At 48.5% G+C, this 27,527-nt stretch overlaps 1 long non-coding RNA gene and 5 other non-coding genes across 12 annotated transcripts; all 6 read left to right on the forward strand.

The window, feature by feature from the left end:
- The first annotated feature begins 482 nt into the window (after positions 1–482).
- LOC133360589 (uncharacterized) lies at positions 483–23,058 on the forward strand. Of its 7 annotated transcripts, none has more exons than XR_009757265.1 (15): positions 483–595; positions 9,456–9,570; positions 9,943–10,015; positions 10,755–10,823; positions 11,910–11,986; positions 12,365–12,437; positions 13,172–13,240; positions 14,430–14,506; positions 14,885–14,957; positions 15,692–15,760; positions 16,851–16,935; positions 17,791–17,860; positions 19,312–19,393; positions 20,249–20,315; positions 22,312–23,058. It is a non-coding gene; the product is annotated as an uncharacterized LOC133360589 (long non-coding RNA). The 7 variants fall into 7 exon arrangements; XR_009757264.1 differs by having other exon boundaries at positions 9,456–9,560; positions 19,312–19,686; XR_009757263.1 differs by having other exon boundaries at positions 9,456–9,560.
- LOC133360857 (small nucleolar RNA SNORD83) lies at positions 9,663–9,739 on the forward strand. The gene has a single exon (XR_009757311.1). It is a non-coding gene; the product is annotated as a small nucleolar RNA SNORD83 (small nucleolar RNA).
- Positions 12,083–12,159, forward strand: LOC133360856 (small nucleolar RNA SNORD83). Its single transcript, XR_009757310.1, has one exon. It is a non-coding gene; the product is annotated as a small nucleolar RNA SNORD83 (small nucleolar RNA).
- Positions 14,603–14,679, forward strand: LOC133360860 (small nucleolar RNA SNORD83). Its single transcript, XR_009757313.1, has one exon. It is a non-coding gene; the product is annotated as a small nucleolar RNA SNORD83 (small nucleolar RNA).
- On the forward strand, positions 17,009–17,085 carry LOC133360861 (small nucleolar RNA SNORD83). The gene has a single exon (XR_009757314.1). It is a non-coding gene; the product is annotated as a small nucleolar RNA SNORD83 (small nucleolar RNA).
- LOC133360862 (small nucleolar RNA SNORD83) lies at positions 19,467–19,543 on the forward strand. Its single transcript, XR_009757315.1, has one exon. It is a non-coding gene; the product is annotated as a small nucleolar RNA SNORD83 (small nucleolar RNA).
- Positions 23,059–27,527: the final 4,469 nt, after the last annotated feature.

Raw genomic sequence — 27,527 nt, forward strand, 5'->3', positions numbered from 1 at the left:
CACTCACCCACTCACTGACCCACTCACTCACCCCCCACTCACCCACCCACTCACGCACTCACCCACTCACTCACCCACTCACTGACCCACTCACTCACCCCCCACTCACCCACCCACTCACGCACTCACCCACTCACTCACCACTCACTGACCCACTCACTCACCCCCCACTCACCCACCCACTCACGCACTCACCCACTCACTCACCCACTCACTGACCCACTCACTCACCCCCCACTCACCCACCCACTCACGCACTCACCCACTCACCTACTCACTCACCACTCACTGACCCACTCACTCACCCCCCACTCACCCACCCACTCACGCACTCACCCACTCACTCAACCACTCACTGACCCACTCACTCACCCCCCACTCACCCACTCACTCACTCACCCACTAACTCACTGACCCACCCACTCACCCACCCACTCCCTCCCCACTCTCTCCTCCCACCCCCACTCCCTTCCCCTCCCTATCTCCCCCCCCACTCTCGCCTCCCTCTCCCCTCCCTCTCCCCTCCTCCTTCCTTTGCATTTCGGCAGCAGGCCGTGGTGGTCGTGGCAGCGAGAGTCCTCTGTAAAGCCATCGTGTGAGTATCATCATCATCACCACGACCATCATCACCACCACCATCATCACCACCACCATCACCACCACCACCAACCACCACGACCATCACCACCACGACCATCATCACCACGACCATCACCACCACCACAAAGATCCCTCGTGTAGCCTTAATATACTTTAGGGGCAAGTGCTGTTAGCGAGCAGCACCTATAAAGGCGGGCACGGCACACGAGGGGGTTGGGTGGGTGGCCAGCACCCCGCGCGACCGCCTTTGTCTCCCCAGTGGCGATGTTTACGCACCGCACCAGGTACTCATTTGAGGCTGAGTCGACCTAGGGGAGGCCCAGGAACGCCTGGTTCGTAGCTAACCGCTACACTACCGCTCCCCATACCATCACTTTCCACTTCGCCATCACTCATCACCACCATCATCATCATCTACATCATTAATCGGCAACTGCACGAATGCATTAACCAATATCTCTGCATTGATCGATCATCAGCGGCCTCAATGGGAACCAACATCATCGATCGATCATCAGCGGCCTCTGCTTAAATGGGAACCAACATCACCACCACCATCATCATCATCATGGATACATCGTCACCATCAACAATAGTAATCGCTGCTCACACTGCGCGTCTAACATCGCGACGACTCGTGCTGTTATTGTTGTTGTTGTGGTGTTACTGTTGTTGTTGTGGTGTTACTGTTGTTGTTGTGGTGTTACTGTTGTTGTGGTGTTACTGTTGTTGTGGTGTTACTGTTGTTGTTGTGGTGTTACTGTTGTTGTGGTGTTACTGTTGTTGTGGTGTTACTGTTGTTGTTGTTGTGGTGTTACTGTTGTTGTTGTTGTGGTGTTACTGTTGTTGTGGTGTTGTTGTTGTGGTGTTACTGTTGTTGTGGTGGTGTTACTGTTGTGGTGTTGTGCTGTTACTGTTCTTGTTGTTGTGGTGTTACTGTTGTTGTTGTGGTGTTACTGTTGTTGTTGTGGTGTTGTTATGGTATTACTGTTGTTGTGGTGTTACTGTTGTTGTGGTGTTGTGGTGTTACTGTTGTTGTTGTTGTGGTGTTACTGTTGTTGTGGTGTTATTGTTGTTGTTGTGGTGTTACTGTTGTTGTTGTGGTGTTGTTATGGTGTTACTGTTGTTGTTGTGGTGTTGTTGTGGTGTTACTGTTGTGGTGTTGACCTTTCGCATGCTCCGTGCGTAGCCGACCGCGCAAATTTTTTCTTCTTCAAAAAGTTCGCCGCGAATAAAATCTCGCCGGGTTTTGTTTGACAACGACGATGCGACTCGTTGATTGTTAAATATAAATTTGAAAAGATTGTCGATTTTAACTTTTAACAATCATTGTAACACTTTATCTCCTGAAGACCACGTGGAGAGATTCAACACAAACCCCGAGGCCCCCGTGCGCGGGTTAAGACGAGATGAACAATGTTTCTACAAATTCACCGCGAATTAACAATAATCTTGAGCGGCTGCCGATGTTTATAAAGTAACGCAAGTTATATTACTTATTTATTTTAACTTCAGAAGTTAAAGATGCGGTTCAGCCGCGAAGAAGCCTGCGGCCTAAAGCCTTCCCCAGGCCCGCGGCCCGCAATATAATGTTTAAATAATGTTTAAACATCTTCTTGGTTCTTTCGGTAAAGTCGCGTAGAAGGGAAATAATAAAATAATAAAAATACAACATAATATACAATTCTTGCATTGTATTTTGTTATGTTTTATTTTTATTATTTCCCTTCTACGTGACTTTAACGAATAAACCAAGACGATGAATCCCTGCAGTCACGAAAGCTTTAAATCGAAATATTTAAACATCTTAAAACTAATTCCTCTTGGTTTTTCAATTCGCTCAAGTTAATGCATTGTGAGGGTGCCTTCAGAAAAGTGATTTTTTTCATCGTTAAAACGTGGATTAATTTAAAGGTTTATGTGAAGTGCCTTTAACTTATATTACAATGCGTTTTCGTGCAAGCGCATTTAAATATATGGTAGATATTCGATAATCAATATGTAGACTGCTGCAGGAGGAATCCGATGAGCTATAAAGCTCTTCTTGGAGGGGCACGGGGTTACAACAAGACAAAGATCCCCCATGTAGCCTTGATAGACTGTAGGGGCAAGTGCTGTTAGCGAGCAGCACCACGCCCGGCCGCCTTTGTCTCCCCAGTGGCGATGCTGACACCGCACGAGGTACTCGTTTGAGGCTGAGTCGACCTAGGGGAGGCCCATGACCGCTTCAGGTAGTCGTCACTGGTGGTGTTGGCCGTGACGGGGAATTGAACCAGGGTGGCCAGGTTCGTAGCGCAGCGCGCTGACCGCTACACCACCGCTCCCCAGACAGTACACAGAAACACGACAGTAGTGAGAAGTCTAACAAAGGTGAACACATCACACAAACACAGATACAACTAAACCAGCGGTCGGGAACCTATGGCTCGCGAGCCATATATGGCTCTTCCAGTGACGGCATATGGCTCCCAGACAATTTTGAGTTGAAAAAATAATAAAAAAAAATGATAAAAATCTGTTTGGAACTGATTTTAAAATACTTGTGATATTACTTAATAATACTGTGTCATTTTAAAGTGAACAGAAATTAGTTTTGAAGATAAATTTCATGGGTCACGCCTGCATGAAGCTCAACCTCACCACGTATGAACCAGACTACAAGGCCATCAGCAAAACTATGCAGCACCAGACGTCGCATTAAAAGTAAGACATTTAATTTATTATACTTAAAAAATACTATATGGCTCTCAATGAAATATATTTAGAAGTATTTGGCTTTTATGGCTCTCCCAGTCAAAAAGGTTCCCGACGCCTGAACTAAACCATGCACATCCTACCCAGGCAAAGCTTTGGCCAGAAATGATAGCCGCTCAAGAAATTGGGCCCATCGTTTGGTCGTTTATAGCAGCAAAATCACGAAAATAATCTCAATTTCATGTTTCTAAATGTGTGTGTGGGGGGGGAGGGACCCAGGAGGCCTGGAGAAAAAATCCACGCGACCACGGGAAGAGAGAGACGCGCAAACTCCAAATATACAGCAGGCGTCAGGGTCGGGATCGAACCCACGACCTCCTGTAATCCAGGCGAGGTAGTTAACATCTCCTAGCCACCGTGATATTTTACAACAGGCGTCAGGGTCGGGATCAAACCCACGACCTCCTATAAACCAGGCGAGGTAGTTAACATCGCCTAGCCACCGTGATACTTTACAACAGGCGTCAGGGTCGGGATCGAACCCATGACCTGTAAACCAGGCGAGGTAAAGCTTTCGTGACTGCAGGGATTCATCTTCTTGGTTCTTTCGGTAAAGTCACGTAGAAGGGAAGTAATAAAATAATAAAAATTAAACATAATAAAATAATTCTCACGACGTTTCGGCCACAACGCCGAAACGTCGTGAGAATTATTTTATTATGTTTTATTTTTATTATTTTATTACTTCCCTTCTACGTGACTTTACCGAAAGAACCAAGAAGACAGGCGAGGTAGTTAACATCTAGCCACCGTGGTGCACCTTAAAATAAAGAAAATATGCAAGTTCAAATTGCATTGTGAATTCCAAAGCGTTGGAGAGGCAGTAAAACAAGTCAATAGAACAATAGCAAATTCGTGAAGAACAACTGTGCCACCTTAGCGGTGAAAAAAAAATAAACGTTTGCGGCTTTTGCTTTGAAATAGAATTAAATGTTTTTTTCTGATCGTAACATTTATATTTGTTTTATTCTCATTAGGCTCCATGTTGTAAAGTTCAGTCTACAACTCGTATTATCTACGTTAGCCTCTATTCATGTACTATGAATAAGGGCCGTTTCCCGAAACGTCGCCTGTTATGTAAAACTAAAACTATTTTCCTAAACTATGTTTTTAATTTTACCAGGTAAGGCCACACTTGAGCTGTGTAGTAGATCTTTTGTCAGAAGCGACCTGGTCATCACAGATGATATTTCAACGTATTGGGGCTTTTCATCATCATGTGGACATTTATAGCAGCAGCCAAATCCTCTAAACGCATAGAGACCCATAGAAATGTATAGACTCACGGAGCTATGTAGTTAATTTCAGAAGCGACCTGCCCATCACAAGATGATAGCTCAACGAAGTTGGCTTATTATCACATGGAAGTCTATAGCAGCATTCAAGCTCTCAATGGATGATTTTTATTCAAGATGTGGAGTAAAAACCAGAGATACCCGGAGAAAAATCCACGTGACCACAGAGAGAGAGAGACGCGCAGACTCCAAATATACAGCAGGCGTCAGGGTCGGGATCGAACCCACAACCTCCTGTATACCAGGCAATGTAGTTAACATCTCCTAGTCACCATGACATACAGTGCATACTTTACTCCATACTTTGTCTATACTTTCCCTTTGAGGCTGCACGTCCACACAGGGTTATCAGTGATTGTGTTGAGTGTTGTTTGATTAGGTCTTTGCACCACTGCCACCACAGCAGCATCCGAACATTCGTTTTAACAGTTGACTGGCAGGTCACACGTGTGGTGCGAAAAAGTGTTGGTATACGTAGAATTATCTCGTTATTCACGAAATCGCTATCCACGATTCTGGCTGTCTGCGAATGGCATATGTAAGCCTACACGACCACTGCATCGAGAGAGATAAAGTGATGACGGGATAAAGTGATGCAAGAAAGTGGAGAGATGAAGTTATGAGAAATAAGTGATGCTAGGCAGAGAGAACTTCTAGAAGATTTAGAAGCATCTGCAGATGCTGCGCTATATGGTACTCGTAGGACCAAATATCATCTGCGACATTTGTTATTCACGTGCGTCTCCGGAGCGTATACCGTATCGCGAGTAACCAGGGAATACTTCTAACTCGCATTTTCAAAGACACCTGCTCTCATCTGGCCTAAAAGAGTGGACTAATTACCAACGGAACAAAAACGCACATCGCCAAATAGAAATATGAACGGGAACACGAACAACCAAATGGATCCATATTTGAAGTTTTCGTCACTGTAGGGATCTATACTCTTTGGTTCTTTCGGTAAAGTCACGTAGGTATAAATAAATTAAACCACGACGTTTCGGGCGCAACACAAGGGTCCATCATCAGGTGGGACAACCACAGCAAGAAACAATTGCTGTAGTTGTTTCAGCAATTGTTTCTTGCTGTGGTTTTCCCACCCGATGACGGACACTTGTGTTGCGCCCGAAACGTCGTGATTTAATTTATTTTATACCTACGTGACTTTACCGACAGAACCGAAGGGTATGGATCCATAAGGTTTTTTTGGGTTAGATCTCGTAAATATAAATGTAATTAAACCGGACACCACCCGATAGCTAATTAGCAAGGTTTGTCACGAAAACAAAAGATGCCAATTTGTTACGAGTACAGCGAACCGGTTGTGTGTTGGAGAGTAAACCCACTCCCAACATTTACAATTCGAGTAACGTTTCGCCAGTAATTACATGAAACAGTATCATCAGGCAACAGCCAGAGTTGTGGAGAAATCCTGTTTTGGTCTTAAATAGAGGGATAAAGCCTGCATGTTAAATTAACCCAATGGAAATTTGAGCAAACTACAAGCAAATAGAAATCGGCTCCAATGTTATGTTGCGAAAGAAACCTAAACAATTGCGCGCAAACAAACTTATATAAAATACATTCCTCGTTATTACAATTGGCCATGGCATGAATGACTTTAAAATCGTCGAGTTTTAATTTCGTCGCAGACAACACCGAAAATGGAAATCTGGCGATTATTGCAAAATAATGCGAACCAACGAGCGGGATTTACATTAAAATATTCCTCGTCGGTTTACACTTACAGCAACATCGTGCCCCAGCTATGAAACCACTGCAGAGACCATTATTTGTGGTTCCTCGCAGCTTCGAAAGCGCCTACGTTTGATTGCCTGCCGTTGGGTGCCTTTTTCAGTGGAGTTTTTATTTTCTCCCTCCGTTGTTCCGGCGTGGGTTTTCGACGGGAGCAACAAATCTCCTCCCATAGCTAATAGCAACGTAACCCCGCGCGATGTAACTTGTATTGACCAAAACGTCCCTATCCTGAAAAATTCCTGCGAAGTGACTCGATTCAGATGTTTTTTTATACATCTCTTGGGCATCACAAATGATAGCCCAAAGAAGTGGCTTAGACTTTGAAAAGTCTAGACTTGGTAAGGCTTTGCTAGGTCAACGTGCGTAATACATATTAAACACAGCAGAGCTTTGGTGATAGCCTTGGGGCATTAACAGGACCCTGCGGGGTGGGCTGGTAGGAACGAATAACCAAAGAATATTAACATAATGTATTATTACACTTGTTTAGACAGGAAAGCCCCACTGAGTCTAAAGGTTTTTGTAGGGTCCTGCCAAGTGTTTGCAGTAGGGGGCGATGTTGCTACACCGAATCGGACGATACGAAGGGAGAGTGTGAGGCCTACTTCTAGGCTTTAGGCCTAGCTGTAGGCTTTAGGCCGCCGTGAGTTAATTTTAAATTTAAATGTTTTTATTATTTATGTAAAAGCTTTAAATTTAAATGTTTCTATTTAAAAGCATCAGGGAATGTAACATTGTTAAACATTAACTCCCTTGCACACACGCGGGGGTAAGATACGAAGGGAGACTTTGAGGCCTAGTTCTAGGCTTTAGGCCTAGCTGCAGGCTTTAGGGCGCTGTGAGTTTTTTTATTTAATTTCAAAGTTTTAATTAAAAGCCATCTCAGGGAATTATAAGGGAATGTTACACGTGTTTAGCCAGGAAAGCCTCATTAATTTAAATGTTTTAATTAAAAGCTATCTGAGGGAATTATAAGGGAATGTTACACTTGTTTAGCCAGGAAAGCCTCACAGAGTCTAAAGGTTTTTGTAGGGTCATGCCAAGTGTTTTCAGTAGGGGGAGATGTTGCTACACGTTATCGGACATCGGACGGACGGACGAAATAATCTATTGTAGGCTGGTCCACTTCGTTCCTACCAGTAACAGGGTGATTATAAGCAGGGCTTTCTACCCAACTAGCTTTACTACCCGGCTTCGGCCAGGACTTGGATTCACCACGCCCTGGCTGCCTTTGTCCCCCCAGTGGCGATGTTGACACAAAACACCATTTACTCGTTTGAGGCTGAGTCGACCTAGGGGAGGCCCAGGACCGGTTCAAATAATCGTCACCGGTGGTGGCCGTGAGCGGGAATCGAACTTGGGTCGCCGGGTTCGTAGCGCAGCGCGTTAACCACTACACTACAATGCGTTACGCTTCCACATGCGCGGGTCACATGACAGATTTGACGTCACAGCTCACTTGCCGTGCAAAAAATATATGCATTATTGAGGCCCCCCCCCCCCAAAAAAAAAATAATTGTGCTTTTTTGCATGGTGTACAGTCTGGAAAGTACCCACATGGCAAATTTCAAGTTTGTTGCATGTCGGGAAGTACACTAAACATTTTGAACAGACACACATAATCACAACTTTGCTTTTTATATATATATGGAGATGGAGATAAGCAGGGTAGAAAGCCACTGGATCTAGATTCAAAACTAATTTAATTTAAACAGCTTTTTGTGTTTATTTTGTTCTTCCCCTGCACCTCTGATGAGCATTGTTGGCTATGTACAATGGCGTGAATATCGCATGTACCAATTTTTTTTTATCATATTGGCATCAGAAGTGCCGTTGGCTGCCTTGGTGGCTGTGTCCTCTGCCACCCTCCTTGTTTTGCGATGGCGTGCTGATTTCATACGCAACCGTTGCGAATGCTGAAACGTTTCCGCAGTGCACTGAGCATCACAAGGGCAGAGTAGCCAATGCATCTGGGGCCACCACACGGATAGTATGGTATCAAAAGTCCTCGATGTTATGTCCGTGCATTACGCATCCCTTTTTAGAGCCCTGCCTTAATACAGACCAATTCAGGCCTCATTGGTCACGCTGTGCCCTTATAAATCTCAACGTTCATCCTACAAAGTCCCATCACAAGAGAGAAACACAAATAAATAGACAAAAAAATAATGTTGGCCCGTATTTGAACGGCCGTACGCTGTATGGATGCTGATAACTCAATTTCCCATGTACAAGCATATGGGTTAACCTCATGGGTTGACAGGTATTAATACGATATTCTCAATTTTTCACGTGATGCTGCTTTGGCTCCCAATTTATGTTTGCTTTCAGTGTTTGGTGCACTTGATTTGGTTTGGGTTTTATTGTTTTGGTGACTCAGTTGACTGACAAATGAGACTCATCCTTGTCTCTTGGGGTTGTCACCCGGTTTAGAAAAAAATCAACTCGGGAAGTGATTTTCCTGCTCAAACTAGCATTTAGACAGTGGTGCTCATCATGTGGGTGTCACGGTGGCTAGGATATGTTAACTGCCTCGCCCAGTATACAGGAGGATCGTGGGTTCGATCCTGATCGCTGCTGTATATTTTGAGCTTGCATGTCTCTCCCAGTGGTCGCGTGGATTTTTGTCCCGGTCCTCCGGTTTTAGTCCTCCACATTTAGAATGAACATGCGTTGTTTGTGTCTTATCATGTGGAAATATATAGCAGCCAAATAATCTAAATGCACGTTTCAAAATGTGGAGGAAAAAAACGAAGGACCCGGAGACAAATCCACACGACCACTGGGAGAGAGACATACAAACTCCAAATATACAGCAGAAGTCAGCGTCGGGATGGAACCCACAGCCTCCCGCATACCAGGCGAGGTAGTTAACATCTAGCCACCGAGGTTGCGTTGTTATTGGGGAGTTGCCCTGAATGGAGAAAGTGTCCAACTTGCTCTGTCGACTGCTGGATGAAGGCCTCTCCCAGGTGCCACGACCATCTTGACGTGACCATAAAAAAACCCTCCCCCCGCCCACCCTCCAATAAGTGTTGCCTTTTGCAGAAAACGCCGCACTGATGGATTCGCCGATGGCGATGGGAGAAGATGAACGGAGATGGAAGCGAGGAGGCATGGCAGAGGAAGCCTGCGGTGGTCTTTCCGTGGCGGGTGAGATGTGGTTAGTGACTATAGGTAGTGGTTACGATGATAGCTGTAGAAGTCGTAACTATAAAAGTTACAGAAGCTGCAGTATATGTTGTAGCAGCAGGAGCCACATGATGAGAGAGATGAGTTGCGGATCGCTGAGCGAATGTCGACCCAACATCTATCACCCCTCTCTGATGGCTCCTCAACTCCCCAACGACGGGGAGACAAAGGCGGCCGGGTTTCGTGCTGACCACCAACCCCCTTTCATGTGCCACAGTGCCGGCCTTCATAGGCGTCGCTCGCTAACAGCACTTGCCCCCAACAGTCTCTTAAGGCTAGACATGGGATATACGGGTGATCTGTCATTAATTGTGTCTCTGCGTGTCTCTGCGTGTATAAACAGGCAGGTGAAAGTGACGTCAAGACTCGTGGCAACATCCTCCTGAGAAGTCATCACCGAGTATGCAGACCCGCAGGTTTGTGTGTGCAGTATATGGGTTGGCACAGTAGGGGGCATAGGTGGTACATCTGCGTCATCTCAGTCAACCTATGGCACCTGGGTCTGTCCTCCCGACGCTTCACGTGACCTTAGAGTGCACATAGCTTGGCACAAGCGCCTTGGTGACGTCACCGCCACTTAGTGACGAATGGCGGCTGTTGTTTTCTGTGTCATTGAGTATCTGTCTGTGAGTGATGGTGCTGGTTGTCGTCGCTGGGCTGTGATGAGCCAAGAGGTCAGGCTAGAGTCTCTGAGTCTCCCTGACGACAAATTGACCCACTGAGCCCAGCGACGCAGTGAGACTCGGAGAGAGCGAGTGGTGGTATGCCGGCTGCATCTCTGTGTGTGTGTGTGCGTCGATGTGTAGGGAGCGGTAGTGTAGGGAGTGGTATTGTAGTAGCGTTTAGCACACTGCGCTACAAACCCGGCGATCAGAGTTCGATTCCCAATCACGGCCAACACCGGTGACGATCATCTGAACTGGTCCTGAGCCTCCCCTAGGTCGACTCAGCCTCAAATGAGTACCTGATGCAGTGTGTAAACATCGCCACCGTAGAGACAAAGGCGGCCGGGTATGATGTTGGCCACCCACCCCCTTGTGTGCCGTGCCGGCCTTCAACGGCGCTGCTCGCTAACAGCACTTCCCCCAACAGTCTGTTAAAGGTATACGGGTGATCTCTATCATTAAGTGTGTCTCTGCGTGTGTCAACAAGCAGGTGAAAGTGGCGCCAAGACTCATGGCAACATCCTCCTGAGAAGTCTTCACGGAATACGCAGACCCGCAGGTTTGTGTGTGCAGTATATGCGTTGGCACAGTAGGGGGCATAGGTGGTGCATCTGCAACTCATCTCAGTAAACTTATGGCACAACCGCCGTTGTGATGTCACCGCTACTTAGTGGCGAATGGCGGCTGTTGTTTTCTGTGTCTGAGATTCTATTTCTGTAAGTGTCTGTGAGTGATGGTGATGGTTGTCACTGGGCTGTGATGAGCCAAGAGGTCAGGCTAGAGTCTCTGAGTCTCCCTGACGATAAGTCGACCCACTGAGCCCAGTGTCACAGTGAGACTCGGAGAGCGAGTGTGGTGGTATGGCTGTGGTAGCTGTGTGTCTGTGTGTGGGCAATGGTTAGCGCGCACCGCACTACGAACCCAGCGACCAGAGATCGATTCCCACTCATAACCAACATCAGTGACAAACATGGATTAGTCCAGAGCCTCCCCTAGATCGACTTGGCCTAAAATGGGTACCTGGTGTGGTCTGTAAAGATCACTGGAGAGACAGTGGCAAACCAGGTATGGTGCTTGCTACACAATGCACTCATAGGTGCTTGCTAAGAGCACTTCCACCAAGATTCTCTCAGGCTATACGTGGCATCAGTGTATTTTGTGTGTGTGGGTCTGTGTGTGTGTATGTTGACGTCTGTGTATGTGTTAGTGTATGTGTGGAGCGGTGGCGCAGTGATAAAGGTCACTCGCTTTGCTACGAACCCGGCAGCCCAAGTTGGATTTCAGCTCACGACCTAAACCAGTGACGATTATCTGAAGCAGTGCGGGGCCTCCTCTAGGTCGACTTGGCCTCGAACTAGTACCTATTGCGATGCGTAGACATCATCGCTCGGGAGACGGAGGTGGTTTGGCGTGGTGCTGGCCACCCACCCCCTTGAGTGCTCCAGTGCCGGCCTTCACAGGTGCTCGGTAACAGAGCTCTCCCAACAGTCTGTTCAGGCTATACATAGAGGGATCTTTGTCTTTTTGAGTGTGAATTTATTGGCACAGTGGGGAGGAGCACAGGTGGTGCATCTGCCAGTAATTTGCTTCTGCAGCCGTGACTCTTAAACACAAGCTCTACGCGTCTTTCTCTCTGTGTCTGCAGGGTCCCCATTAGCTCGCAGGACGAGGAGGAGGTGGGATGCTTCATTCACCTGCCCATTCACCTCCCCACCCTAACAGGTACAACGACGTTCGATCGAACTACGCTGGCTCTGACGACATAATTTGATCGCTCCGGTGGTTATCACTTCTATATCAGCTGCTGTCGCAGCAGGAGCCACATGATGAGAGAGATGCGTTGCGGATCGCTGAGCGAATGTCGACCCAACATCTATCACCCCTGTCTGATGGCTCCTCAACCCCCCAACGACGGGGAGACAAAGGCGGTCGGGTGTCGTGCTGACCACCAACCCCCTTTCATGTGCCACAGTGCCGGCCTTCATAGGCGTCGCTTGCTAACAACACTTGTCCCCAACAGTCTGTTAAGGCTATACATGGGATATACGGGTGATCTCTGTCATTAATTGTGTCTCTGCGTGTCTCTGCGTGTATAAACAGACAGGTGAAATTGACGTCAAGACTCGTGGCAACATCCTCCTGAGAAGTCATCACCGAGTACGCAGACCCGCAGGTTTGTGTGTGTTAGTATGTGGGTTGGCACAGTAGGGAGCATAGGTGGTGCATCTGCGTCATCTCAGTCAACCTATGGCACCTGGGTCTGTCCTTCCGACACTTCACGTGACCTTAGAGTGCACATAGCCTGGCACAAGCGCCTTGGTGACGTCACCGCCACGTAGTGGCGAATGGCGGCTGTTGTTTTCTGTGAGTGTCTGAGTGATAGTGCTGGTCGTCGCTGGGCTGTGATGAGCCAAGAGGTCAGGCTAGAGTCTCTGAGTCTCCCTGACGACAAATTGACCCACTGAGCCCAGCGACGCAGTGAGACTCGGAGAGAGCGAGTGGTGGTATGCCGGCTGCATCTGTGTGTGTGTGTGCATCGATGTGTAGGGAGCGGTAGTATAGAGAGTGGTATTGTAATAGCGGTTAGTGCACTGCGCTACAAACCCGGCGATCAGAGTTCGATTCCCATTCACGGCCAACACCGGTGACGATCATCTGAACTGGTCCTGAGCCTCCCCTAAGTCGACTCAGCCTCAAATGAGTACCTGGTGTGGTGTGTAAACATCGCCACCTTAGAGACAAAGGCAGCCGGTATGTGATGTTGGCCACCCACCCCCTTGTGTGCCGTGCCGGCCTTCAACGGCGCTGCTCGCTAACAGCACTTCCCCCAACAGTCTGTTAAAGGTATACGGGTGATCTCTGTCATTAAGTGTGTCTCTGCGTGTCTCTGCGTGTGTAAACAAGCAGGTGAAAGTGGCGCCAAGACTCATGGAAACATCCTCCTGAGAAGTCTTAATGGAGTACGCAGACCTGCAGGTTTGTGTGTGTGCAGTATATGGGTTGGCACAGTAGGGGGCATAGGTGGTGCATCTGCCACTCATCTCAGTAAACTTATGGCACCTGGGTCTGACCCATGACCTCCCGACACTTCACGTGACCTTAGAGTGCACATAGCCTGGCACAAGCGCCGTGGTGACGTCACCGCCACTTAGTGGCGAATGGCGGCTGTTGTTTTCTGTCTGTGAGATTCTATTTCTGTGAGTGTCTGTGAGTGATGGTGCTGGTCGTCACTGGGCTGTGATGAGCCAAGAGGTCAGGCTAGAGTCTCTGAGTCTCCCTGACGACAAGTCGACCCACTGAGCCCAGTGACACAGTGAGACTCGGAGAGCGAGTGTGGTGGCATGGCTTTGGTAGCTGTGTGTCTGTGTGTCTGTGTGTGTGAGGAGCGGTAGGACAACGGTTGGCACTCACCGCACTATGAACCCAGCGACCAGAGATCGATTCCCACTCATTATAACTAACTTCCGTGACAGACATATGGATTAGTCCTGAGCCTCCCCTAGGTCGACTCGACTTAAAATGGGTACCTGGTGTGGTCTGTAAAGATCACTGGAGAAACGGTGGCAAACCAGGTATGGTGCTGGCTACACAATGCACTCATAGGTGCTTGCTAAGAGCACTTGCACCAAGATTCTCTCCAGGCTATACGTGGTATCAGTGTATTTTGTATATGTGTGTGTGGGTCTGTGTTTTTGTGTGTATGTTGACGTCTGTGTATGTGTGTGTGTATGTGTGGAGCGGTGGCGCAGTGATAAAGGTCACTTGCTGTGCTACGAACCCGGCAGCCCGAGTTGGATTCCTGCTCACGACCAACACCAGTGACGATTTTCTGAAGCAGTGCGGGGCCTCCTCTAGGTCGACTTGGCCTCGAATTAGTACCTATTGCGATGCGTAGACATCTTCGCTCGGGAGACAGAGGTGGTTTGGCGTGGTGCTGGCCACCCACCCCCTTGAGTGCTACAGTGCCGGCCTTCACAGGTGCTCGGTAACAGAACTCTCTCCCAACAGTCTGTTCAGGCTGTACATAGAGGGATCTTTGTCTTTTTGAGTGTGAATTTATTGGCACAGTGGGGAGGAGCACAGGTGGTGCATCTGCCAGTCTTTTGCTTCTGCAGCCGTGACTCTTAAACACAAACTCTATGCGTCTTTCTCTCTGTGTCTGCAGGGTCCCCATTAGCTCGCAGGACGAGGAGGTGGTGGGACGCTTCATTCACCTGCCCATTCACCTCCCCACCCTAACAGGTACAACGACGTTCGATCGAACTACGCTGGCTCTGACGACATAATTTGATCGCTCCGGTGGTTATCACTTCTATATCAGCTGCTGTCGCAGCAGGAGCCACATGATGAGAGAGATGAGTTGCGGATCGCTGAGCGAATGTCGACCCAACATCTATCACCCCTGTCTGATGGCTCCTCAACCCCCCAACGACAGGGAGACAAAGGCGTCCGGGTGTCGTGCTGACCACCAACCCCCTTTCATGTGCCACAGTGCCGGCCTTCATAGGCGTCGCTTGCTAACAACACTTGTCCCCAACAGTCTCTTAAGGCTATACATGGGATATACGGGTGATCTCTGTCATTAATTGTGTCTCTGCGTGTCTCTGCGTGTATAAACAGACAGGTGAAATTGACGTCAAGACTCGTGGCAACATCCTCCTGAGAAGTCATCACCGAGTACGCAGACCCGCAGGTTTGTGTGTGTTAGTATGTGGGTTGGCACAGTAGGGGGCATAGGTGGTGCATCTGCGTCATCTCAGTCAACCTATGGCACCTGGGTCTGTCCTCCCGACACTTCACGTGACCTTAGAGTGCACATAGCCTGGCACAAGCGCCTTGGTGACGTCACCGCCACGTAGTGGCGAATGGCGGCTGTTGTTGTTTTCTGTGAGTGTCTGAGTGATGGTGCTGGTTGTCGCTGGGCTGTGATGAGCCAAGAGGTCAGGCTAGAGTCTCTGAGTCTCCCTGACGACAAATTGACCCACTGAGCCCAGCGACGCAGTGAGACTCTGAGAGCGAGTGGTGGTATGCCGGCTGCATCTGTGTGTGTGTGTGCATCGATGTGTAGGGAGCGGTAGTGTAGGGAGTGGTATTGTAGTAGCGTTTAGCACACTGCGCTACAAACCCGGCGATCAGAGTTCGATTCCCAATCACGGCCAACACTGGTGACGATCATCTGAACTGGTCCTGAGCCTCCCCTAGGTCGACTCAGCCTCAAATGAGTACCTGATGCAGTGTGTAAACATCGCCACCGTAGAGACGAAGGCGGCCGGGTATGATGTTGGCCACCCACCCCCTTGTGTGCCGTGCCGGCCTTCAACGGCGCTGCTCGCTAACAGCACTTCCCCCAACAGTCTGTTAAAGGTATACGGGTGATCTCTGTCATTAAGTGTGTCTCTGCGTGTCTCTGCGTGTGTCAACAAGCAGGTGAAAGTGGCGCCAAGACTCATGGCAACATCCTCCTGAGAAGTCTTCACGGAGTACGCAGACCCGCAGGTTTGTGTGTGCAGTATATGCGTTGGCACAGTAGGGGGCATAGGTGGTGCATCTGCAACTCATCTCAGTAAACTTATGGCACAACCGCCGTTGTGATGTCACCGCTACTCAGTGGCGGATGGCGGCTGTTGTTTTCTGTGTCTGAGATTCTATTTCTGTAAGTGTCTGTGAGTGATGGTGATGGTTGTCACTGGGCTGTGATGAGCCAAGAGGTCAGGCTAGAGTCTCTGAGTCTGCTTGACGATAAGTCGACCCACTGAGCTCAGTGACACAGTGAGACTCGGAGAGCGAGTGTGGTGGTATGGCTGTGGTAGCTGTGTGTCTGTGTCTGTGTGTGGGCAATGGTTAGCGCGCACCGCACTACGAACCCAGCGACCAGAGATCGATTCCCACTCATAACCAACATCAGTGACAAACATGGATTAGTCCAGAGCCACCCCTAGATCGACTTGGCCTAAAATGGGTACCTGGTGTGGTCTGTAAAGATCACTGGAGAGACAGTGGCAAACCAGGTATGGTGCTGGCTAGACAATGCACTCATAGGTGCTTGCTAAGAGCACTTCCACCAAGATTCTCTCAGGCTATGCATGGCATCAGTGTATTTTGTATATGTGTGTGTGGATCTTTGTCTTTGTATGTTGACGTCTGTGTATGTGTGTGTGTGGAGCGGTGGCGCAGTGATAAAGGTCACTCGCTGTGCTACGAACCCGGCAGCCCAAGTTGGATTTCTGCTCATGACCTAAACCAGTGACGATTATCTGAAGCAGTGCGGGGCCTCCTCTAGGTCGACTTCGCCTCGAATTATTACCTTTTGCGATGCGTAGACATCATCGCTCGGGAGATGGAGGTGGTTTGGCGTGGTGCTGGCCACCCACCCCCTTGAGTGCTCCAGTCGGCCTTCACAGGTGCTCGGTAACATAACTCTCCAAACAGTCTGTTCAGGCTGTACATAGAGGGATCTTTGTCTTTATGAGTGTGAATGTTTTGGCACAGTGGGGAGGAGCACAGGTAGTGCATCTGCCAGTCATTTGCTTCTGCAGTCGTGACTCTTAAATGCAAGCTCTACACGTATTTCTCTCTGTGTCTACAGGGGGGGGTCCCCATTAGCTCGCAGGACGAGAAGGAGGTCCTCGTGGGACGCATTAATTCGCCTTCCCAGTCGTCCACCCTAACAGGTAAAATGACGTTTGATCGCCGTACGCTCCGGCGGTCATCGCTTCTGTGGCAGCTGCTGTAGCAACAACAGGAGCCACATGATGAGAGAGATGAGTTGCGGATCGCTGAGCGAATGTCGACCCAACATCTATCACCCCTGTCTGATGGCTCCTCAACCTTGCAAAGGCAGGGAGTTGAAAGTGGCCGGGTCGTGGTGCTGGCCAACCACCCCCCTTCATGTGTCACAGTGCCGGCCTTCATAGGCGCTCCTCAAAGACAGCCCTCACCCCGACAGCCTCTGCAGACTTCACAGCTGGGTTGGTGGCGGGGGGGGGGGCTCTGTTTTAGTCTGGAACAAGGCAGTGTGTGTTCTGGTTTTTGAATGGCAATGTAGAAGTCGCAACCAACAAGGGGACTTCAGGATAGGGTTTGTAGTTTTGCGTTCTTCCTCCGTTGCAGGGAGCGCAGACTACGGTGGGTTTGCTGCACGGTCCACTTCATCTGTGTCGAGTGGTGTGGCTTAAGTGACTTAAGTGTGTAGGAGTAAGAGTGTATCAGTTAGCGCGCGTTGCTACAAATTCCTGCAATGGGAGATTATTCCTGCTCACGGCTAACACGAATGACGATTATTTGAACCAGTCCGTGGCCTCTTTTAGGTTGACACGGCCTCTAATGAGTACCCGTTGCAATGTAAACATCATCGCTCTGGAGACGACGGTGGTTGGGCGTGGTGCTGGCCACCCACCCGTTCGTGTGCCCTGCCGGCCTTCATAGGCACTGCTCACTAACAGCACTTACCCCAACAGTCTGTTAAGGCTATGAAGGGGATCTTTGTCTTTAAGTGTGTCTCTGCGTGTCTCTGCATGTATATACAGGCCGGTGAATGTTGCGTTAAGACTCATGGCAACGTCCTGCTGAGGAGTGATGGAGTTCACAGACCCACAGGTTGGTGTGTGTATGTGTACAGGGGTGAGCGTGTGAGTATCTGACTGTGAATATCTGTGTCTGTGAGTATCTGTGTCTGTAAGTGACTGCGGTTGGTCGTCGCTGGGCTATGATGAGCCAAGAGGTCAGGCTAGAGTCTCTGAGTCTCCCTGACGACAAGTCGACCCACTGAGCCCAGTGACGCAGTGAGACTCGGAGCAAGTGTGGTGGTATGTCTTTGGTATTTGTGTATGTGTGTCTGTCTGTGTGGCAGGGAGCGGTAGTGCATTGGCAAACGCAACCGCGCTACGAACCCAGTTACCAGAGCAAGTGCTTAGAGCAGTTATCCTCTCAAGGCTTATACGTAGCATCGATGTGTAGTGGATAATAAACTGGAGGAAGCTTACTCTGAGGCAACACGTTCATTATAACATTAATAGGCTACAACACAAAGGGGTGTAATGGCCCCTTCACCCGATACCATATTGGAAGTAGTCCCTCCAGGCTAACCCGCCTCTTACTGATTACACGACACCTATTCTGACGGAGGCTTGAATCTTCTCTTGGATCTTCACTGGTTATAAGCTCGGAGCTTCACTGGTACAGCTCAAGCTTCACCCGAGCCACGGGTTTAGCTTTGCCCACAAGGCTCTTTTCTCTTCAGGGCTCCAGGTTGGTCTTCAGCCGGACGATACGGAGCTGAGCCGTTCAGGGACCTGGCTTATATAGAGAGTCATGGCTCACACCACCCCTGGCCACGCCTCCCTTCCAGAACCTTCTCCACGGGCCTGGAGAATTACTTCATGCCCCAGCCCCCTCCCGGGGGCCTGGGGTCCGAACCGTTGGTACCGATGCTCCCTCCAGGGATTGCCTAGCGCCAACTGTCCATCATTGCTCTTGCGCAGGTCCGGCCTCCCTTCTGCTCTCTACTGGCCTGAGCTAGTACTGCCGGCTATGAGTAGTACCATGCCACTACAGATGTGTATATATATGTCTGTGTGTTTGTATGTGGTAAGCGGTGGTATATGTCTGTGTGTTTGCATGTGGGAAGCGGTAGTGCAGTGGTAAAGTGCACTCACTGCGCCACGAAACCGGCAGCCCGAGTTGGATTCCTGCTCACCGCCGACAATGCTGATGATTATCTGGGGGCCTCTCGGTAGGCTTGGCCTCGAATGGGTACCTGTTGTGATGCGTAAACATCGCCACTAGGGGAGACTAAGGGAGTTGGGCGTGGCGCTGGCCACCCACCCTGCTTTGTGTGCCACAGTGCCGGCCTTCACAGGTGCTCGGTAACAGCACTTGCTCCCAACAGTGTGCTCAAGGCTATACGGGGAGGGGGATCTTTGTCTTTATGAGTGTGAATGTGTTGGCACAGTGGGGAGGAGCACAGGTGGTGCATCTGCCAATCATTTGCTTCTGCAGTCGTGACTCTTAAATGCAAGCTCTACACGTATTTCTCTCTGTGTCTACAGGGGGGGGTCCCCATTAGCTTGCAGGACGAGAAGGAGGAGGTCGTGGGACGCATTAATTCGCCTTCCCAGTCCACCCTAACAGGTAAAATGACGTTTGATCGCCGTACGCTCCGGCGGTCATCGCTTCTGTGGCAGGTGCTGTAGCAGCAACAGGAGCCACATGATGAGAGAGATGAGTTGCGGATCGCTGAGCGAATGTCGACCCAACATCTATCACCCCTGTCTGATGGCTCCTCATCCTTGCAAAGGCAGGGAGTTGAAAGTGGCCGGGTCGTGGTGCTGGCCACCCACCCCCCTTCATGTGTCACAGTGCCGGCCTTCATAGGCGCTCCTCAAAGACAGCCCTCACCCCGACAGCCTCTGCAGGCTTCACAGGTGGGTTGGTGGTGGCGGGGGGGGAGCTCTGTTTTAGTCTGGAACAAGGCAGTGTGTGTTCTGGTTTTTGAATGGCAATGTACAAGTCGCAACCAACAAGGCGACTTCAGGATAGGGTTTGTAGTTTTGCGTTCTTCCTCCGTTGAAGGGAGCGCAGACTACAGTGGGTTTACTGCACGGTCCACTTCATCTGTGTCGAGTGGTGTGGCTTAAGTGACCTAAGTGTGTGGGAGTGAGAGTGTATCAGCGCGCTTTGCTACAAATTCCTGCAATGGGAGATTATTCCCGCTCACGGCTAACACGAATTACGATTATTTGAACCAGTCCGTGGCCTCTTTTAGGTCGACACGGCCTCTAATGAGTACCCGTTGCGATGTGTAAACATCATCGCTTGGGATACGACGGTGGTCGGGCGTGGTGCTGGCCACCCACCCGTTCGTGTGCCCTGCCGGTCTACATAGGCACTGCTCACTAACAGCACTTACCCCAACAGTCTGTTAAGGCTATGAAGGGGATCTCTGTTTTTAAGTGTGTCTCTGCATGTCTCTGCGTGTATGAACAGGCTGGTGAATGTATTAAGACTCATGGCAACGTCCTACTGAGGAGTGATGGAGTTCACAGACCCACAGGTTGGTGTGTGTATGTGTACGGGGTGAGCGTGTGTGTGTGTGTATTTGTGTCTGTAAGTGACTGCGTTGGTCGTCGCTGGGCTGTGATGAGCCAAGAGGTCAGGCTAGAGTCTCTGAGTCTCCCTGACGACAAGTCGACCCACTGAGCCCAGCGACGCAGTGAGACTTGAGAGACGAGAGAGACGGTGTGAGCGTGCGCATGGTGTGAGAATGTGTATTGGTTAGTGCACTCTTCCATGGCATCCTGAGTATTATCCCCCACCTCACGACCAATAACTTGTGAATATTTTAATTGGTCTTGGGCCCTCCCCTCGGAGGACTCTGCCTTAAATGAGAGGACCTAATGCGGTGTGTTGTGTGTACGGGCAGTGCCCGGGTTACGAAAGACCCGAGTTACGGAAATCCGACTAACGGAAATGCTCCCGTGAAATGCGTAAATGCTTGCATTAGTTAGGGAAGCACAAATAGTGCAGCGCGGCAAGGTTACGGGGGACTGCAGCGGAGCGACGAGGCGTAAGGCGGTGCCACATTCCCCAAGGCGGTGGTATCCTGTCTAGCACCTCTGAGTCGTGCTGTTACATTGTTATCGTGAGTAGGCTCTACCTGCCACATCGTCGCTTTTCCTTTTGTAGCATTACGTAATTGTTTTCTATGCTTCATGGTATGCATAAACAAATGGACACAATAGACTATATGATCCATTAGTTTAATTATGCGTAGTTGTCAGGGTAGATATTCAATCAAATGAAATAATCAAAAGAAGTGCAGAGTATGTACAGCGATACAGTAGAGAGAAAACGGTAGGGGAGGCATATGGGGATTTTATCTTGATTTTGGGGAAAATTGTTCAGTTTCCGACATACGGATAAATCGGGTTGCGGATATTTCTCGGGAACCCTAACCCTTTCGTAACCCAGGGGACTGCCTGTACATATGTTGAACTTCTTTCGAACCGTTGGTAACCATACTCTTTGGTTCTTTCGGTAAAGTCACGAAGGTAGAAATAAAATAAATCGCGACGTTTTGATGGCAACACAAACGACCGTCTTCAGGCGAGAGAGGTCGATGGTCATCAGACAAACGCAACACAAGCGACCCTCTTCAGGCGGAACCAATACAGCAGGACAACTTCCGATTTAGGATAAAGATCTGCTAACAACAAGAGCTTATGAAGGGTTTTGGTGGGCTCAACCCCAGGGCTAAGTGGGCGGAGCTGGAGCAGGAAGAAAGGGGGGAGGGAGGGGGGGGAGTTGGGCACAGGTAATAGATAGAAGGTAGAAAGAAGCTGGGTTAGTGATGCTAATGTCAGAAAATTAGCATGTCAGTGGTACAGGTTGGTAACCGACTGTGCTGATCGGAGGTGGCGAGGGAAGGACAACTAAACGCAACAACAAGCAGTCCTAAATAAATTAGTTATAAATGTAGTCTAGTCGTGTAGTATATATCAGTGTAGTACATAGTATAGTGCCTAGTATATTAGTGTGTAGTAGTGTATAGTGTAGTATATAATGTACTGTGTAGTTGTGTAGTGTCGAGTAATTTGCAATGTATGTTGGACTTCTTTTGCACCGTGCGTAGCCAACCGTGCTAATTGGAGGTGTGGGGAAAGGATAACAAACTAAACACAACAAGCAGTTATAGAGAAATGAGTTTGTCAATCTGGATGATTTAAAAGTGCATAGCTCCCAGCAGGTTCCTAATATTGGCAGGAAGAGCCTTCCTGACGGACATGTCATGAACAGCACTGGGGAGACCAAGGCGACCTGACGTGTGGTGCTGGCCACCCACCCCCTCGTGTGCCGTGCCGGCCTTCATAGGTGCTCGTTAGCAGCACTTGCCCCAACAATCTGTTACAGGCTACACGGGGGATCTTTGTCTTTTTGCGTGCGAGTGTGATGTGTATGAATGTGCATGTTTGTGTGTGTGAGGATTCCACTGCTGTGCCTTATCTCTTGGCCTGCTCCGTCCCACCTCACACGATGCAATCCTCTTCCAGGTTCTCAGCAGTGAGCAGTGCACCACCGCGTATGTCAAGAGAACATTGGCCGCAAGTGGACGTACCTGAACTACAACAGACTCTCGATTTACGTGTTAATGACGGGGAGGACAGCCAAGATCACAGATAATCCAAAATATGCATTTTCCGCGGATCTCCATGCAAAAAACGAAATTATCAACTGATCGATGCACGTGCTAAGTGATAACTTTCCTGCTCCCGCCCAGCGGAAGACTCGGCCCACTAAGTGGATGACAGCAGAGCCACACCAATCAACATCAATCAAACTCCACCCTCTGTTGTAAAGATATTGCAATGACTGTACTGTAGAGGAGACCACGTGGATTTCGAATTAACTGAAGCAACTATATTTGTTGGGTTTAAGCATGCGACTTGTAAAACATTTCCAGGAATAACAATGTATTTCTTAGATGAATAATTTGGGCTTAAGGGAAAATCTGCGAGTTATTAATTTGTCAATCTCAGGTGCGCGGTTAATCCGCAAATCGGATAAACTGCGTGCAGATAATCGAGAGAGTACTCGAGCTCCTGAAACCCGTTCGTAAGTCAAACTGTTTGTAAGTCGGAACACAATCATGATGCACTATTTCAATGCCCCCATACGAGCAATGTTATGAAATGTGTTCCAGTTCATAAGGGAAGCATTGGTAAAAACGTAAGAGATACTGTACATTTGCATGTAATATTGAAGAAAAACACTAGTAAATAAAATAACATCGAATTTTTTTCATTTGCCTTGAGTCCTGATGCTGGCTTGCTTGTCAGTCGCCACAATTGCACACAAACGGATACACACGCAGGCACATGAGGGCACGTGTGCACACACCAACGGCAACGTTACCCCGTATAGCCTTGACAGGCTGTTGGGAGCAAGTGTTGTGAGCGAGCACCTACAAAGGACGGCACGGCACACGGGGTGGGTAGCCAGCACCACGCCCGGCCGCCTTTGTCTTCCTAGTGGCGATGTTTACACTGCACCAGGTACTCATTTGAGGCTGAGTCGACCTAGTGGAGGCCCAGGACCGATTTAGATAGCTGTCACTGGTCTTGGCCGTGAGCTGTAATCGAACTCGGGTTGCCGGGTTCGTAGCGCAGTGTGCTAACTGTTGCACTACCCCTCCCCACTGGCATCCATGAGCCTAATGTGAACGTCAACGCGTTCCCGCGACAACATGCCGGTCACGTTAAGATGCCCGCGTTCCAGTTCAACCCTTTGAGACATGGCCCTGAACCTCCCATCCCTCCCCATCCCATCCCTCCCCTCCCACTGGGGTGAGCTGAAACGGCGGCATTTGATCGGAGGTTGAAAAGAAACTCACTGCAGGTTGCACTTCGTCACCGTGTCACTGCCCGTTTTCCAGCGCCGTGAAGGTGGAGCTTTGCACAAAAAGGTTGCCAATGGTGGCCAGGGAGATGTAAACTTTCCCACTGGGCATACAGGAAGTCGTGGATTCGATCCAGACCCTGATGCCTGTTGTATAGTATCACGGTGGATCAGGAAATGTTAACCGGCAAAAATAATTGGCTGCCACTAGCCAAAGTAACTGGCCAATACCAGTTACATTTATAAGAACGGTTTTGTAATGAAGATGGTTGTAATTACCAGCAAAACGTCACTACTCACATTCTTTGGGTCTTTCGTTAAAGTCACGTAGATAGGTTCAAATTAATATAAAATAAAAAGCGGTCGTCAGGCAGAGAGAAAAGGGGGGTAAGCCTCTAAATGCAACTGTTTATAAAGGTTTAAAAGTAGGCGTAGCCTAAGTGTCAGAACAAGAGTAGGTCAGCAGTGGATAGAGCATCCTATAGAGAAGGAGTCTCGGCCATGATAGAGCAAAAGCTATAGAGATGGAGCTTAGGCCAGCAGTGGATAGCGCATGCAATAGGCATGGTGTACTAGAGGTAGTCTAGGCCAGCAGTGGATAGAGCGGGGCTCCTCACCTGAGCTCTCTCCCCAGCGGTTGCAGGCGGAATGAGTGGAGAAGGTTGTGTGAGGGGTTAAAAACTGAGCATCGGAGAGTGTTAAAAATGGAAACATTACAGCAGTTATGATTTAAACTGGTTGATAACGTCCTTCCAGTTATTGCTGAGTTTGTACCTGTAATCTCAGTTGAAATTATGTCTATGTTTGTATATATGGGTGGCTTGATGAACGAATCTTTGTTGATAGCCAGTGAGCTTGCAAAGTACCTTCGTCTGAGAGAAATCATTTCGTGTGAGCCAACCGCATTAAAACAATGATCAGCCATGGACAAAGTGTTCGTTCTGCCGTGTTTCAGACCTGCCTTATGTTCACAAACACGGTCTGAGACACAAGGCCGCAGCCATGGAGTCAACATTGGGGGGGACCAAATTTTCCAGGGTGTCTGGGGGTCCCAACCCAGAAAAAAAATCAAAATTTGAAAACTAATTTCCTGCCTAATATATTTGAAAAATCACTAACACATGGGATGGACTTTTTATTTATTTATTTACAATAATGTCCTATAGTGTATTGTATTACATTGCTCTGTTTTTACTTTTTTACCATTTCTTTTTGCATTGTATGTTATGGCAGAGATTAGGGATTCATAAAGTACAACCGTAACCACATTCAAATAAACAGAAATCTATGCATTGATTTATATGAAGACAAGTCCAGATATTGTGGCCAAGGTTTAGCAAATTGTTGTTTTTATTTACATAGCATAGCAATCTTTTTTGATAGCAATATATTGGGAGGGGGGGCATTTTGAGCATATTTGAATATTGGGGAGATGTGCCCCCCCCCCCCCCAATATATATTTTAATTGCGGCCTTGCCGAGACATGTCGCTTAGTTTGCCCAATGTAACTGCTGCTGCAGACAGCTTAGTTTGTAGACACCGGGGTATTGCATGTCAGGGATCACATTCTTCACAGATGGGATCAGATCACGAATTGTATGTACTGTGTTGAATCGAATCTGGATCTCGTGTTTGCTCATGATTTTGGAAATCTTTTTGGTGACCCCTGCTATGTATGTCAAGGTGATGGTTTTGATTGAGTTTAATTCATAACTTCGTTATATTTTCAACCTCAGGATATCAAAATATAACTCGAGAATAAGAAGCACGGATATCTGGCGACACCGACGGGGAACAAAGGTTAATAAAACCCTCGGAATACCTGTGGTAACAACTATGGTATATCACAAATCTTGGTTCGCCATAAACCAAATAATAATTATGAAGTATTAGACCTAGGGCCATTCAGAAGAGATACAAGGCGAAATAGGTCAATCACACACAACCAAAATAATATGTATTCCATAGTATCAGCCTCACCAACCGATCTTTGTCTTCCAGCAGCGACACAACACATGGTAGCAATAAATTACATATGAAGGGAGGGCGCCTCCCCTTGAGATAGCAAACACCATTAAAAAAATCTCAAACCACGACGGAAGGGGACAGGAACCAGGCCTTAATGTGACTTAACAGATTACTTCAATAAATTAGAACAGACACACACACACGCACACCCGGACAAACAGCTGCCCCTTTGTGAGGAGGCGAGCCGAGATGGAAGATTTTCGAATATAACGACGAGCAGAAACCACGCACATCAGTCTTGCTGTGGCAAGCTCCGGGAGTGGGTCCCTCAATCGACCATGGATGACGAGGCTTGCAGAGGAGCGATGTGTCGCCGAGTGTAAGTTCGGGGCTGACAGACGAAGTATCGCTAAAGGTTTAATTCTACATTGAGTGCCAGCTCCCACCAGCAGCTGCAGCAAGAGAGAAAGAGAGAGAAATAATGACGAGCAATGACAAGCAATTTACCGGAGAAAGGGCGGAAAGTGCCAAGTATCGACCAAGCGAGCATCGGCACAGGACCAGCAGCAGCAGCGGCTAACGACTAACCACGAGCGTGAAGCCGAGCACACTCCTGCAAAAATCGAGCCGACAAGGATCAACCGTGCCTGGTGCAAGGGAGAGAGCATGACCGGCGCAACCGAGAAAGAGTGGCGGCGCTGGCGACCAGCAGACGAGCTGCGAGCGCTATCCGGCACCGCCGAAGGCGAGCATCGTGGCGACTAATTCGCATAAATGCATAATCTGCATAATTACAATAATCAGCATATTTTCGGAAAACTACACATTTCTAAATTTGCATTTAATTGTATTATTGTTCTTTTTATTTTTCTAGACCTAATATATACAACAAACTCCACATCGACCAGCCCCCCTCATTAATATTCATCAGCAGGTGACGTCCTCCAAATGGACACCTCCCCCCCTCCATTCATAATAATTAGCAGCTGACGTCACTCCACATGGGGGGGCCGAGGCGCCTCCTCCCCCCTCCTCGGCGTCAACTTACAACCCTCACTACAAAGGCAGAACTCTCAAGTCACGCGATCACCGTAATGCTGAGATATCAAAGTAAAAAGGACGTCATTATGAACAAGGGATTATAACCTTAAAATGAAATAGGTCTCTGTCACCGTGCAAACGCATTAATGCGATGAATATCACGTCGCGGTCTACTTTTTTCTTGCAAGTTTAAGATTTACTGCAATACACCCGTCCTTGGACAAGGAAAAGGCTAGTTGCAAACGTTTCACGTTGTCCACATTTGAGCGAGAGGTTGTGCCTGGGCATGGCTAAAGCACGTCTTATTTTAGCTCCACCCACCCCCCACACAAACGCACACACACAGCCAGTACCACGTGCACACACACACAGCCAGCACCACACACACAGGCAGCACCACACACACGCATATACAGTCTGCACCACACACGCACAGCCAGGTGACTTCATTAAACAAAAGGAAGTAGCAGCAATGGGCTCTCCTTTGCCTCCTGCTATAGCAAATCTGTACATGGAAACTTTGAAACAAGATCACTTTCCTCAAGTACATTAAAACCATATTTTTGGTTTAGATATGTTGATGACACTTTGGTTGTCTGGCCATATGGTAAAGATACACTTAATGCATTTTTTAATCATCTCAATGCGCAAAACCAAGCCATTCAGTTCACCATGGAAATGGAGGTGAACAACACACTCCCCTTCCTGGACAATTTGCTTGGACGCGATCAAAATGGCAAAATAACACACAACGTCTACCGGAAGGGAACGCACATGGATGCCTATCGGAATGCAGATTTGCATCATCCCAGCACAGAAATCCTCTCTCATCAAGACGCTCATATATCCGGCAAAGACAGTG

This window comes from Lethenteron reissneri, chromosome 69, assembly GCF_015708825.2.
Source record: "Lethenteron reissneri isolate LAM-NWPU_2019-01 chromosome 69, ASM1570882v1, whole genome shotgun sequence".
Classification (NCBI taxonomy): domain Eukaryota; kingdom Metazoa; phylum Chordata; class Hyperoartia; order Petromyzontiformes; family Petromyzontidae; genus Lethenteron; species Lethenteron reissneri.